General features: G+C 40.2%; 1 protein-coding gene across 1 annotated transcript in view; it reads right to left on the bottom strand.

The window, feature by feature from the left end:
- Nucleotides 1–11,624, bottom strand: part of LOC134319954 (polycomb group RING finger protein 3) — a 91,919-nt gene extending 80,295 nt beyond the window's left edge. Inside the window, exon 1 of the mRNA XM_063001237.1 lies at nucleotides 11,600–11,624. The gene's annotated coding sequence lies outside the window, so the exon portion shown is untranslated. The remainder of the gene's footprint in view (nucleotides 1–11,599) is intronic.
- Nucleotides 11,625–15,933: the final 4,309 nt, after the last annotated feature.

The following is a 15,933-nucleotide window of genomic DNA, read 5'->3' as shown; positions in this document are numbered from 1 at the left end:
ATCACCTACACTTTGACGAGTGCAGTGCAGCTCAGTGTTGTGTACGGAGAGACACACCCCGAGAGCACTCTTTTCTCATCTCTGTGCAGGCACCATCAATCACCAGACATGAGACATGAGAGAGAGACCCTGTCCGGCTTAGTCCCGCCCATATCGGAACAACAGGCCAATCGTTGTTCATGTGGCCGCTCAGCCTTAGACTGCAGGCAGAGCTGAGATTCGATACGATACGATGTATTCGAGATCCCAGCTCTGGTTCCAGCGTGGGTTTTTACCGCTGCGCCACCTGAGCGGCCATGTAACCTCTTTAAATCATTCAGGGTCCACTCTTGTGCACTTTTCCCCCTTTTTCTACATGGTTAAGATCAAGGGACTAAGATTCAGTCCCCACTAATCTATTTTTCTGTTAATCTGGACATATGTTTTGGGTCACTGTCATGCTTGAAGATACACTAATGACAAAAAAACAGCTCAGAGGTTTGTTTTGTTTATTAGGATTTTAACGTCATGTTTTACACTTTGGTTACATTAATGACAGAACCGGTAGTCACTCATTACACAAGATTCACCAGTTCACAAGGTTATATCGAACACAGTCATGGACAATTTTGTATCTCTGGAAACCGGAGCACACGGAGGAAACCCACGCAGACACGGGGAGAACATGAAAACTCCACACAGAAAGGACCCGGGCCACCCCACCTGGGACCTTCTTGCTGTGAGGCGACAGCGCTACCCACCTAGCCACCGTGCCGCCCCAGCTCAGAGGTAGACAGATTTTTCTTTTAAAAGTGCTGATATTTCATGAAGTCCGTAAAGCAATTAAACCTAACAAGGTTCTCAGTGGCTCTGAGGAAAGAACAGTCCCATAACATCACAGAGCCTTTAAACACACACTTAATTACTCAATTAAAGCACACTTAATTACAGTGGCTACCAGGTTCATTTCAGTGTAGTCATTTTTTTTTTACGCCAAACCGACCTTGAATGTTGGCAAGAAAATTCAAATATGGCTCCAGTCAAAGTCTTATTAGCATATAGTAAAGTCCCGTTTTCCTGGCAAGCCTTTCAAACAAAAGCAGAGTTGGCTCGGTGGTTAAGATACTGAACTAGTAATCACAAGTTAGCTAGGTCAAGGCCCACTACTGCCAAATTGCCACTGTTGGCCCCCTGAGAAAGACCCTTAACCCTCAGTTGTTTGTCACATTGAATAAAAGCATCTGTTGAATGGCATAAATGTATGTAATCTAATGGCATGAAGGTGGGGTTTGATGGTACATTTACATTTTACATTTGTAGTTTACATTTGTAGTGGTAGTTTTGGAGGCTTAGTGACCCCAGGATGTGAATATTCTGTAACTCTCCAACAGTGATCCTTGAGGATGCTCTAGCCTCTCTTTCCATCCATTTGTTTTCCCATGATCAAGAATGACTAAGGCTACTTGACCTCTGTGTCACCTCATGTATATACACTGATCAGCCGTAACATTAAAACCACCTCCTTGTTTCTACACTCACTGTCCATTTTATCAGCTCCACTTACCATATAGAAGCACTTTGTACTAATACAATTACTGACTGTAGTCCATCTGTTTCTCTGCATACTTTTTAGCCTGCTTTCACCCTGTTCTTCAGTTGTCAGGACCCCCACAGAGCAGGTATTATTTGGGTGGTGGATCATTCTCAGCACTGCAGTGACACTGACATGGTGGTGGTGTGTTAGTGTGTGTTGTGCTGGTATGAGTGGACCAGACACAGCAGCGCTGATGGAGTTTTAAACACCGTGTCCACTCACTGTCCACTCTATTAGACACTCCTACCTAGCTGGTTCACCTTGTAGATGTAACGCTCATCTTTTGCTGCTGTTTGAGTTGGTCATCTTTGAGATCTTCATCAGTGGTCACAGGACGCTGTTGGCTGGATATTTTTGGTTGGTGCACTATTCTCAGTCCAGCAGTGACAGTGAGGTGTTTAAAAACTCCATCAGCGCTGCTGTGTCTTATCCACTCATACCAGCACAACACACAATAACACACCACCACCATGTCAGTGTCACTGCAGTGCTGAAAATGACCCACCACCCAAGTAATACCTGCTCTGTAGTGGTCCTGGAAGAGTCATGAAAGGGGGCTAACAAAGCATGCAGAGAAACAGATGGACTGCAGTCAGTAATTGTAGAACTACAAAGTGCTCCTATCTGGTAAGTGGAGCTGATAAAATGGACAGCGAGTGTAGAAACCAGGAGGTGGTTTTAAATGTTATGGCTGGTCAGTGTATACCCGTTAAACATTGGCCTGCTAAAATTGATTCTGATCTCAGATCTAGATCACTGTTCACAAGCAGATGCGAATGCTTGGATCAGCTTTTAGTGTTAACTTAATACGTCAATAAGTGTTTTATTATTAGTAACTGCTGCCTATTCAACTCCTGGTGACTAATGACTATATGGATAGTGTCTGCAGAATATCCTGTCTTTTGTTTGATTTTTTAGGCCTCTAAATGGATCAGTCATTATACATTGAAATTCTTTCTTCGCATATCCCAGGTTATTTGAAAGCTGGGGTCAGAATGCAGAGTCAGCCATTGTACAGCACCCCTGGAGCAGAGAGGGTTAAGGGCCTTGCTCAAGGGCCCAATTGTATCCAACTATCTGACATCGACGGGTCTTCAATGTATGGTACATTAAGGCATAAGTAAGTGCAAAATGTTAACCAAGAATTTAAAAACTCTGCCACTAGATTTGGCGCGGAGGCAACTCGAAGTTCGCTCGGCGATTGAAACTCAGCTCTCAATCGCTATGTGTGAACTACTCAACGACTAGATCAGAGCAGCTCGCCGACTGAAGAGAGATTTCTAGAATGCTAAATATCTGGACATCAGTCGGGCGACTGGCAGGGGAGAAGTTGAAAAACGTGGGACAGGAGCATAATATAGTTTATATCAGAAAACATCAGCACACACACACAAGTTTTACAGTATTTCTGACCTTATCGTTCTCCACGAAACATAACACCAACGTTGCATTGCAAAAAATATTTATTATTATCCAACTCACTATAGAACAATCCATGCTGGTCGCATAGCCCAATCCACACAGATTCATTTATTTTTCCTCTTTGCTTTTACGCTGCACATCAGCACACAAACAACTTTGATCACTCGCTTATTGTTGACGTGCTTTTTTGGACATAGTCTAGTTAAACCCCTCGTCACTTCTCGCATTAGTTTTTGTGACAAAGCGTGGTTTGGGAGATCAGACAGACTCGCCTGTAGTGTGTGATCCCCTATCACCGATCAGTCGTGTAGTGTGAAAACCACTAGACTGAAAAGACTCCCGAGTGCAAGAGATCCAGTTGTGTAGTGGGAACTGTACAGCGACCTGAACAACTTGAAAGTCGTGTAGTGTGAACCTGGCATTAGATGCACTCATTAATAAATATATAGAAATATTAAACAACAAAATATTATTACAAAATGTATTTCCTTTATGCTTGGCATATTGTAAAAAGTCTGTTTTATTACATTTAAATGTTTACTGCAGGTAATTAGAAATTACACTCGTAAATGACTTGTAAAAAGTTTTTATAGCATTGCCTTGACATTTGTTTCTTTCTATATGCAAAGTCATATGCTAAATGCTTATAAAAACAACATGTTTAAATGTGCATGCACTTATTTAGTTATTGTTCTTTAGTTATTGTTAAATGTAATTGCAGTGGCCTGGCTAACAGCCACTTCTGTACCCAGCACAAGGCTGAGTGCCCTGTAGAAAAGCACACAGAGAACACATTCAACACGACTGCACAGTGCTCTCTGATCACTTTTAAAACGTGTACTGTAAAAAAACTACTCAAAGTTTATTTAGAAGGCAACCATAATAAACCCTAAAGGCAGTAAGTACTTTCAACATACTATGCAGTAGGCCGTACGTGGTTTAAGACATGGTCTGGGACTAGTTCTTGTACAGTGTTGGTGCATGTGTGCAGTATGAATGAGATCTGATTAAGCATAAAAAAGCCTTTTAGTTAAAGCAGCATGACTTTTACATGAGTACTCAAAAACCAAATAACTGTCAATACCGGCCCAACAGTGGTAAATTGGCAGTGGTGGGGCTTAATCCTTTTACGTTTCAATTACTGGTCCCATATTTTAACCTCTGGGCTACTACTGCACTTCACTAAAAAAATCAAGAGAGCTAATTATCAGTGCACAAACACACTAACTGTAACAAGCCGGGGCAAAATAACAGTATTACATTACAAAATAGTTCCAAAACAAAACAATACCGGTACCTATACTGGCACTAACCAAACAGGCTGTGTTGTGGGCACAAAGTATCTGCCATGTAACTCATGGAGAGGATGTAAATCAGCCAGCCAAAGACTTGTTTTTACCATGGTTCTCAGATATTTTTAACAGCAAGAATAATACATTGTCAGCCAGACCCTCCTTCAAAACATCTTACAACATTTTCCTGATTGCATCTATATTTCTGCCTGCAGTTTGTAGGCAAGCCCTCAATATTGTGCAACAAAGTGTAGCATAGATATATCATTTTGTGCAATCTTGCCAACCTTTACTTTATATTTGAGTATGTATGTAGTTCTTGTATGGACTATAGTTGTAACACAATTTGCAGACTAATATCCAGTAAAAGATTTATGCCAGTAAGACAAAACCTCACGTGACCTTTCCTTAAATTTATCTGCTTAGTTTTTACAACATGAACCACATCAGCAAGGATCCAATTTGCCTTTGTTGCTCAATGCCTGACCACAGACAAACTTTATCCGTTTCAGAACTTGTTTTTCCTGCCACGCACCATAAACAGGCTTCACCAACAGCTTCATTTCAACAGAAAGGTTTTCAGCTACTGCCTAGTAGTTAAAGGTTGCAACAAAACACACTCCCCATCAAACCCAGTTTTATACTGGCATTTGAAATTCAATCGACACGTCAACTTAAAGTAATGAAGACAATCAAAGCTTAATTAAGTACAAGGTCTGTGTGTTCTTTAACCCACATTGATTTTATGCTGACTCCTCTAAAAACCTCTGACTGACTCATTCTCTCCTACATAAGAAAATCAGGTTGTACCATAACACTGACTAATAACGTACAAATAAATCAGACTATTTTACAGTTGTTTTACTTTCTAATTGGCAGTCCATTGGCAGGAAACCCTGACATTTATCCCATAGAACATCCTGAGGTTGCATAACAATCGCCAATGGCTGATTAAGCTTTTGTGCAGAACTAGATGTTGCTTTAAATACATTCTTTAACAGTTGAATGATTCAATATTTTACAGGAGCAGAATATTTTGTTAATACTGTCATGTCACAATTATTTCACCCCTACATAATACAGATAATCTTAAATTGGGTTACAAAATAATTCAAATATTAGGAACAACAAAACAAAAATAAACCATCTGCTTAATCAACCACAGTGAAAACTAAGGTGCCATCACAAAAGCCAAGCCAAGAGATGATTTTATTGCACCAACAGGGCAATGGGTATGTGAAGATTTCATAGACCTTGAACATTCCTAGAGACACTACTGGGAGTATTGTCTGAAAGATTCAAACTGGAGTAGCAAAAATAGTCTGCCTGGTTGTGAGAGAAATCCCAAAATTTCTTCCAGAGGACTCAGGAATCTCATCAGGACAGCAAAGAAAACTTACAGTGTAACTGCAAAAGACTAACAGGATGATCTGATGACAGCTGGGACAAATGTGTCAGTGACAACTATAAGGTTACTTAACCAAGGACTTTATGATTGAACGCCACAGTTAATGCTACCATTGATGAAGAAGCACAAGAGCAATCAATGACAGAAACGGTAGTTACTCGTTACACAAGGTTCATCAGTTCACAAGTTTAATGTCAAACACAGTCATGAACAATTTTGTATCTCCAATTTACCTTACCTGAATGTTTTTGGACTGTGGGAGGAAACCTGGAGCTCCCGGAGGAAACTCACGCAGACACGGGGAGAACATGCTAACTCCACACAGAAAGGACCCGGACCTCCCCACCTGGGGATCAAACCCAGGACCTTTTTGCTGTGAGGAGACAGTGCTACCCACCCTGTTTCGCCATATGAATGAGGGTTCATGTCCAGACTAATACTATCCTCAAAAACAAGCATGGTGGTGAGTCAGTGATGATGTGGGGATGTTTTTCTGCTACAGGACCCTGCAATGTCATCCATGAGACTGGCATCATGGCCGCACAGCAATACCAAGGCATTTTGAGGGGGAATGTTATGCGTTCTGTAATTAAATTGAACCTTGGTGATAAGTGAACTTTCTAGCAAGATAATGCAGTTGCAGCATGAAAGTCATCAAACCACAATGAGCTGGAAGTGTGTGTGTTTGCCCTGTGATGGACTGGTGACCTGTCTGAGTTGTTTCCTGCCTTTCACCTCATGAATCAGACCCAACATAACCCTGACCGGGATAAAGCGGTGGTAAAACAAACAATGAATGAATTTACATTTATCAGGAGAACTAGATGTTTTTCATTTAAATTCCAATTGTCAAGTTATGTTATGTCAAAAATTGCTTGTATATATCAATAATCAGACATTTCTCGTTTTATATTTTATTTCCATACCTCATCATGATAATACCTTTTAAGGTGAGGGGGGTTGATTATTTCTGAGTGTAACTGTATGTAGGAATGTACACTGATCAGCCATAACATTAAAACCACCTCCTTGTATCATCCACCAACTAAATAATACCTGCTCTGTGGTGGTCCTGACCATTGAAGAACAGCATGAAAGGAGCTAACAAAGCAGGTAGAGAAACAGATGGTCCACAGTCAGTAATTGTAGAAGTACAAAGTGCTTCTATATGGTAAGTGGAGCTGATAAAATGGACAGCGAGTGTAGAAACAAGGAGGTGGTTTTAATGTTATGGCGGTGTATGTACACACACAATGCTTAAAAATGTACAGCTGTATGGAGTAAGACAGTAATTTTGGCTTTAGTGGTTACAAAATGGACTATAGCAGCAAATGATGTTTTTAGCAAGGGGGTGCACCTTGTTTTCACTTTGGAACAGTAAAGACTGAGGTGGAGTAAAAGACTTTTTGCAGCATGATTAACACAACTGGATGACTAGCAGGTGGAATATGAACAAATCAGTGTTGAGGTGTTTTGGTATGCTCTTTAGACACAGTATTGCTCTACCTTGGTTAAGCACCCTGCATATCAGGTTTATTCTTTAAATCTTGCCAGTACAGAGCTACTACACCTGAAGCCTCAGTGGCAAGGCACAACCTGCCCAGTTACACAACTACAGGTTAAAATAATTACTTCAGATTAACAAATGATACAGTATCATGTAACTTCCAGCCTGCTAAAAAAATAGTCATCTCAAACAGCCTTGACTCTTTTGTGCTCACTTAGTCAAAACAGCATTTGTAAGATAACAGTCATTCTGCAACTAATTGTTGCTTTGATATTTTCACCTTATCTGCAGTAGTACGAAAAATTAAATATTGACCAATGCACATTTAATCACTCAAGGATGAGGATGTACAAGTGACTCTATGCAGGATGTATAGTGGATACAAAAGTGCCAAAAAAGACTGAATGCTGAATACCTTTTAATTTTATTACACCAGTCTTAATTTAAGGGTGTGCAACATTATTTTATGTTTTTTTTTACCCACACCCAAATATTTCAGTTTGTTCATTTTCTTTGTTTGATTGTACAACCCCAAAGAAAACGTTGGGACAGTATGGAAAATGCAAATAAAATAAAAATGCAGTGTTCCTTACATTTACTTTAACTTTTATTTGATTGCAGACAGGTTGAACCCAAGATATTTCATGTTTTGTCTGCTCAACTTCATTTAATTTATTAATATACCTCCATTCCTGCATTTCAGGCCTGCAACACATTCCAAAAACGCCGTGTGCTCCAGACCAAAGACGAAAAAGACCATCCAGACTGTTATCAGCAACAAGTCCAAAAGCCAGGGTCTGTCATGGTATGGGGCTGAGTCAGTGCCCTTGGCAAAGGTCATTTACACTTCTGTGATGGCAGCATTAATGCAGAAAAGTACACTGAGATCTTAGAGCAACATATGCTGCCTTCAAGACGTCATCTTTTCAAGGGACGTCCTGCGTAAAAGAAAAGGGTACGGGTACTGGACTGGCCTGCCTGCAGTCCTGACTTGTCCACAACAGAGAATGTGTGGAGAATTTTGATATGAGAAATGCTACAACAACAACCCCATACTGTTGCACACCTTAAGACGTGTTTGCATAAAGAATGGGACAAAATAAAACCTGAAACAATCATTTTTTGTAACGGTGTGTGTAGACTTCCTTTAAATCACTGCTGTATCACAGTTGGATGGTTGTAAGTATATTTGTACACTGGATATATAAAGGTTTTTACTTCTATATTATGCCTCTTTTTAAATTGAATTACCTAAACCGAACTGTTACGTGGTTTGTGACTTATGTACAGTAAAATGTAAGATGTTTAAAATCATATAATAAAATGTATTACACTAAAATATAGATCCATACACTGTACTGACTGTCTTCCAAGTCAATGGGTCAATGTGTAACTCTATATGATGGATTAAAACCCAGTCCAGAGCGCATTTCCACCATGCATCCAGTGTTTCAGGCATCTACCATGACCCTGATCATTATGAAGCAGTTATTGATGATAAATCAACAAACAAGAATATTGGTGTTTAAAAGACTTTTAGACTGGTGTGGCAAGAGATTCTGGCATTATGGGAGCTTTGGCAGATACATTGGTGTGTGTGTGTGAAGTTTTAAATTTGTCACAGTGCCAGAATCCTGCACTGCCCATAGACCTCCATAATCAACGCATGTCGCTGCAACAAGTTTTCTTTTCTAATTAGAAGGAGTTTTTAGCCAGTAAGCTATGAAAATATGACATTAAGATTAGGCAGCATAAGCTTATAAACTGTTTCATTCACCACAAATTGACATTAGATTATAAATCTAAATGACACTCCCTACCATATTGTCCACATCAAACAAACAAAGTGATGAAATTGCCTCAAAATGAATGAATGCGACTTTAGTACCAAATATTTATTGTGTTTGTCTCCTTATACCATTATTAGTAGGATGTAATAATTGCAGTTCAAATTCATTAGACCAAAATTATTAGACCAAGACCAAAGTCTCAATTTAATAAGCCAATCTATACCTTCTCTGGCATGTAACCAGGTAATCAGTATATGCTCTGTATACAATATCTACCAGTCATAACCATGGACACAAGTTTATATTCCTACAGCAGAATTTTCCAGTTGGATGTGAAGCATCTTGGGATTTTAGAGAAAGCATTACATTCAGTAAAAAATATTTTTGGAAGGCATAAACTGTCTAATTGCTGTAGCATTAGCAGAAATCTCAAGAGGTAAACGGAATAATGGTGCTTTGTCTTTACTGACCACAAATAATACCGTGCAGTTAAAGTAAGTATATTCTAAAGGGAATTACAGCTACAGTCATGACTAAAGCCCTACCTAATTCACGGCTGTGAAAATCACGTGAAGGAGCGTGAAATGAGAAGTTTCCCGTGTAATATGCAATTTGCTGTGAAATTCAACATTTAAGGTTTGTGTTTGGCGATTTAACATTTTTAAATATGAGGCAGTTCTAGCGATCACACACCAATGAAGGTAGTGTAACAGACTTTTCTGTGGTGTAGTCTGCTGACAATGTTTGATGTATGTGTTGTATGTATGTATGTATTGAGTGCATTTTGTCCTTTTGGGGATTCCATAATCAATGGAAAAGTGTGGCTCTCTGCACACGTGATCATCTCTCTGTAGTCTGTGTTATGCCTCAAAAGAACAAGCCAGTATAGGATCATGCTCCCAATGGTTTTTCTATGTACAGTTTGTTTCTTTCTTACTTATGTATAAACTCAGCAAACTCTAAATATGCTCGGTTACATTCGCAATCGATTAGACAAAATGTCCAAGATGTTAAAGTCTAAAGCAGCTAAAAAAAAAACGACTCGGGTAACAGAGTTTGGAAAACTCCCAACTGACTATGTGGACGGGTATCAAAACACGGACGAGAATTTTGTCTTTGTAAACCTAGAACATTCAGCAACAGTCTCATTCAACTATTAAGGTAGGCTGTGCTGTGTATTGTAGCTTCCGCTTATTCTATCGTTCAATTTATTAGTGTTATTTAATGACTACTGTAAAATGTGCCATTTTTCTTTAAAAATCTGTGAAATTTGTGATTTTTGAAAAACGAGGTCTGTGAAATTAAGCACATTTTCCCATGAATTTAGCAGGGCCCTAGTCATGACCAATATAAACACCTAAATTTGCCGTGGAGCCAGATGGTCGCCTGTTAGCCATGAAAATGATGCAAAAATATTTCCCAATGTCTCAAAACACCCAAAAAACTGAATCAAGTCAAGTCTATTTTTAAAACATTGTTTGAAAGACTTTCCCTGCTGAAACTTTTAAAAGCACAGACACAGACAACTTTTGCAAAGACCTTTTAAAGCTGGGAATCCTATGTGAGTTGTCAGCTGGCCTTTGGAGACAAAAATTCAACAAATGCCCCTTGACTTCCATTACAGGTGAATTTCAGTTCAATGGAATTGTAGTTCTTTTCTCAGTCCATGCAAACATGTTGAAATTTATGTCTGTGGTAAACTACAGATATTGTGATACTAAATTGGGGTCAAAATTATTAATGTATATATTTAAACCACAACATAAGGAAGGTTACGAGTCTAAATGACATTGTCACAGCTCCACACTAACAGAAACTTACATGTGGCCCAAAAATGAGAGTTACAACACAATCTATTTGAGGAAACAGAACCATGCACTGCTAAGGTCTTCCAACATGTCAACAGTAAAAACGTTTTATTTATGGGACTTACAAATGATGTTTAGGGCTAACCATTTGCATGGCCATCATTCACCATATAGCAGCAAAGCTTATTTTGCACTGTTTTCTGTAAATTGCTCGATATATCGACACACCGGCGCCTGTGGAGGGGGAGCAAGCCCGACTTGTTGGCTCCAGTGGCTTTGGAGCAGAGCAGATTCGGTCTTTTAGGCTTAAACTTTGTTTTGTCCTAACTTTTGTTCTAAGCACACTCATTGCAAGTCAAATCCCAACTTTTAGGCTCTTGGAAGGGGTGAATAGCGTTGAACCTGCTGTTTTTATTCCAAGAACATTCCAGGCTTGGGGGAAAAGAGGACTGGTTTCCCCACACCATGCAACACACCTAACGCAAAAATGCAACCCGTGCATGGCAGATCCGTACAGAAACACAATGCAAATATGACAAAGTCTTGCCACCATAAATTCCCACTTTATATCATTGTGAAAAAGCCGTTGAAAGTGCAGGGCCCGGCGTCGCCATCCACAGCACGAGCACATAGGCACCCACACACACATACATATAACAACACGTATAGCATGCATAGCTGCCATCAAGCGCACAAAACCGGTGAATAAATACAAACTATCCGATCGAAGCTTAAAACCAGTCGCAAGACGCATTCATACACTCAGGCGTAAAACACAAATGAAGTTAAATAAACTAACCTGTTTATGAAGAGAGCGCTCCGCTGGATGTTGGGTTGAATCCGAGTTAAATCCTACCAGTAAAACAAAGAGGCGAAAATGCTCGAGCACTTCCGAAATGGGCCGAACTCGGGTTGCAAATTGCGCATGCGCAGCTGGAAAGTTTAAATGGGGGGAGGTGGAAGTCATGGAATACATTATATCTCAATAGTTTCATTCACTTAAAAAGACATTGTTCATTTTCTGATGACTTAAGATGTTACCTGGAATGAAAATAAAACGAAATCAACATGTTTTTAGAACATGTGAGTGTTAGCAAAACAGCATGGTTTACTCATGGCTGGATTACTGACCGGGCCAGTGGGGCCAGCGCCCAGGGGCCCTTGGGGTCAGGGGGCCCCGGGGGGGCCCTGGCCCAAAACATTTTGCGATGCCTATCAACATTTATGATACAATATATTTTTATTTCCGAGGACCCTCCATTTAAGGATCCTCTGACTATTAGGGACTTTGACCCCAGGGCCTCTTGGAGGCCCTAGCCATGCTTTTGGGGCCCCTAGCCAAGCTTTTGGGGCACCTAGCCATGCTTTTGGGGGCCCTAGCCATGCTTTTGGGGCCCCTAGCCATGCTTTTGGGGGCCCTAGCCATGCTTTTGGGCCCTAGCCATGCTTTTGGGGGCCCTAGCCATGCTTTTGGGCCCCTTATGAAAATGGATGAGGCGTTGTGGCACTGCTCTGACTTTGACTTCTGGCTATTAGGGGTCCTAGGAAAGAGGGAGGCATATTTTTAGAGGGCCCTGGTTATGAGAGCCCCTACCAGGGGGCCCTAGAGAAGAGCAGGGCATACCATTAGAGGGCCCTTGATCATGAGGGCCCCTGCTATGGGGCCCTTGACTTCCATAGAAGTCGTTTACCATGGCTCCTTGACTTTCTAGGGACCTACAAATTGCCAGGCAAGCTACCATATTTCATAACAGACGTTTTGTTGCAAATATGCGATTCAGGCCCTTACTTAATGAATTTGTATTGTTTCAAAATTATTATGTTCAATTTCTCTTAAGCGCAGAGACACAAATTAATTTAGCAATTTTGCAATTATTTAAATTTAAGACAAGCAATTTCAAGCAGTTTGAATGCATTGGTCCATTTTGTGTAGAGTGCATGTTCTCCCCGTGTCTGCGTGGGTTTACTCCAGGAGCTCCGGTTTCCTCCCACAGTCCAAAGACATGCAAGTGAGGTGAATTGGAGATACAAAATTGTCCATGACTGCGTTCGATATAACCTTGTGAACTGATGGACCTTGTGTGAAAATAAACTACCGTTTCCTGTCATTAATATAACCAAAAGTGTAAAACATGACGTTAAAATCCTAATAAACAAACAAACAAAATACAGATAAAGCCTAAAGTATGGCTTTTCAATTAGTTCTAAATGGCATTTGAATATGACATTTGTCAAATTTATGATTTGTACACTTTTTTGGGTTTTGCTGTATTTGGGGGGTACAAAAATATGTTAGGGACAAACACAACAAACACCAACCCCTAAAATTTCTGACGTGTTTTAAAGCCCAGTGGATAGGTCATGTTAAAGTCAGGACTGGTTGCTTTAAAATACCTCTGTAAATCATTCTTAGTATCAGGATTTCTTACATTTCTTGTACAAGGATTTCTTATGGTACATTTACAGCATTAGGCAGAAGCTTTAAACAATACCAACTAACAATTGGGACTGAATACTCTCCAAACAGAGGGTGGGTCAAAGGCCAGAGATATTAACCCTTGAGATGCCACTAGATATGCTTAAAGCACCACCTGGTGGTACATCAAATGACCTTGAAACGTTTCAGACTTCCCTAAAACCCTAAGGGGCAGTTGTAGCTAGCAGTTAAGGTAAGTAGAAGGTCGCTGGTTCAAACCAGGTAGATTTTTTTTCTACCACAGAAAAAAACAGTGGTAGCCTAAGCTCGAGCTTTGGGCTATCAACTGGAAAGTTGGCGGCTCAAATTCAGACTCTGCTATGCAGCCACTGTTGGGTCCTTGAGCAAGGCCCTTAACACTGTCTGCTCCAGGGGCGCCATACAATTGCTGACCCTGCGCTTTGACCCCATCTTCCAAACAAACTGGGATATGCGAAGAAAGAATTTCATTGTACTGTACTGTAACTGTATATGTATATATGACATATAAAGTATATCTTCTTCAAAAAAAAATAGTGAAGAAATAGTAGTAGAGAAACCCGCTGAATGTCCCAAACATGCCAATTATAGGACAACCTTCATATTAACAACAGTGTAAAATATTTCCATTTAAAAATGTTTATTACCTACATAATGACTTGACAAAATGCAACTCTGGTTCAGTTCATTCTCGTATGATACTTCAGTGAAAGGGAGAATCAGAGGTTTGTTGAAGCATGACTTTGTTAAGTGTTGCAAATGAACAGCTATAGCTTAACATTAGTAAGATAAAAGAGATACTGTAGTGATTACCTCTATAAGAATACTCCCTGCTTCCTATCTCTGCTGAGGGAGTCAGTGGAGGTGGTGAGAACATGTAAATCCCTGTGGGGTTTCTGAAACGTACTAGCAATAATAAAGCTATCTGAGATTTTTACCAAAAAAAAAAAATGTGTGCAGCTCAGAGTATAGAATGGGTCAAATCCCTGACTGGTAAGCATTTATATGTTTATTCCAAGTATATTTACGCAAGGTAATACATACAAAATAAATTAAAATTTCAGCAATAAAATAATTATTATAGTTCAGGTAAACAAAAGTACACTGAAAAAATTACATTGAATTGTAATTAGTATATTGTAAAATAGACACAGCAATATTATTGGTCTTTAGTTTTCATAATATAACGTTCTGCTTTTAGAACATATAGCTGAATGTGAAAGTCCTGGTGGTTGCTGGTTACCTGTACACTGTGCATCCTTTGTATTAATGACTTTACTAATTTACTAAAATCAAAATAAAAACACATGAAAACATCTAAATAATAAAAAAACACCTAAGCCAGACTACATTTCAAAAGAAAAATTATTTATTACTTGGTGGCACGGTGCTTCGCTGGGTAGCACTGTTGCCTCATAGCAAGACAGCCCTGGGTTCAAGTCCCAAGTGAAGCGGTCAGCGTCCTTTCTGTGTGGAGTTTGAATGTTCTCCTGTGTCTGCGTTGGTTTCCTCCAGGTGCTTCAGTTTTTTCCCACAGTCCAAAGACATGCAGTCATTTTAAGTGGGGATACAGAAATGCCCTATATGTATAAGTGAGTGAGTTTGCCCTGTGATGGACCAGCAACCTGTCCAAGGTTTTTCCCACATTTTGCCCGGTGAACTGGGCCCACTGCAACCCTGAATAGGATAAAAGCGGTGGTAAAACAGACAGTCAATGAATGAATGATTTATTATTTATAGCATTTACATTTTCGGCATTTGGCAGACGCTTTTGTCCAAAGCGATTTACAATACTGTGACAGTATACAGCCTAAGCAATTGAGGATTAAGGCCCTTGCTCAAAGGCCCAACAGTGACAACCTGGCAGTGGTAGGGCTTGAACCAGCAACCTCTTGATTACTAGTCCAGTACCTTAACCGCTAGGCTAAAACTGCCCTAATAGGCAAATTGGCATGTTTGCATTGTATTTTTTCTAGAAGCAGCACAGTGGCACAGAAGTTACATTTACATTTTCGGTATTTAGCAGAAGACTTTATTACATTATAAGGACAGTATACAGTCTAAGCAATTGAGGGTTAAGGGCCTTGCTCAAGGGCCCAATAGCAGCAACCTGGCAGTGGTGGGGCTTAAACCAGCGACCTTCTGATTACTAGTCCAGTACCGTAACCACTAGGCTACGGCTACCACTATAGCATATAAATATACACCGATCAGCCATAACATTATGACCACCTCCTTGTTTCTACTCTCACTGTCCATTTTATCAGCTCCACTTACCATATAGAAGCACTTTGTAGTTCTACAATTACTGACTGTAGTCCATCTGTTTATCTACATACTTTTTTGCCTGCTTTCACCCTGTCCTGACCCACAGGACCCCCACAAAGCAGGCATTATTTGGGTGGTGGGTTATTCTCAGCACTACAGCTACAATGACATGGTGGTGGTGTGTTAGTGTGTGTTGTGCTGGTATGAGTGGATCAGACACAGCAGCGCTGCTGAAGTTTTTAAATACCGTGTCCACTCACTGTCCACTATATTAGACACTCCTACCTAGTTGGTCCACCTTGTAGATGTAAAGTCAGAGACGATCGCTCATCTATTGCTGCTGTTTGAGTTGGTCATCTTCTAGACCTTCATCAGTGGTCACAGGATGCTGCCCGCAGGGCGCTGTTGGC

The sequence above is a fragment of the Trichomycterus rosablanca genome, chromosome 1, assembly GCF_030014385.1.
Source record: "Trichomycterus rosablanca isolate fTriRos1 chromosome 1, fTriRos1.hap1, whole genome shotgun sequence".
In the NCBI taxonomy this organism is placed as follows: Eukaryota; Metazoa; Chordata; class Actinopteri; order Siluriformes; family Trichomycteridae; genus Trichomycterus; species Trichomycterus rosablanca.
The sequence above is the reverse complement of the archived record's forward strand: the minus strand, read 5'-3'. Positions and strand labels throughout refer to the sequence as shown.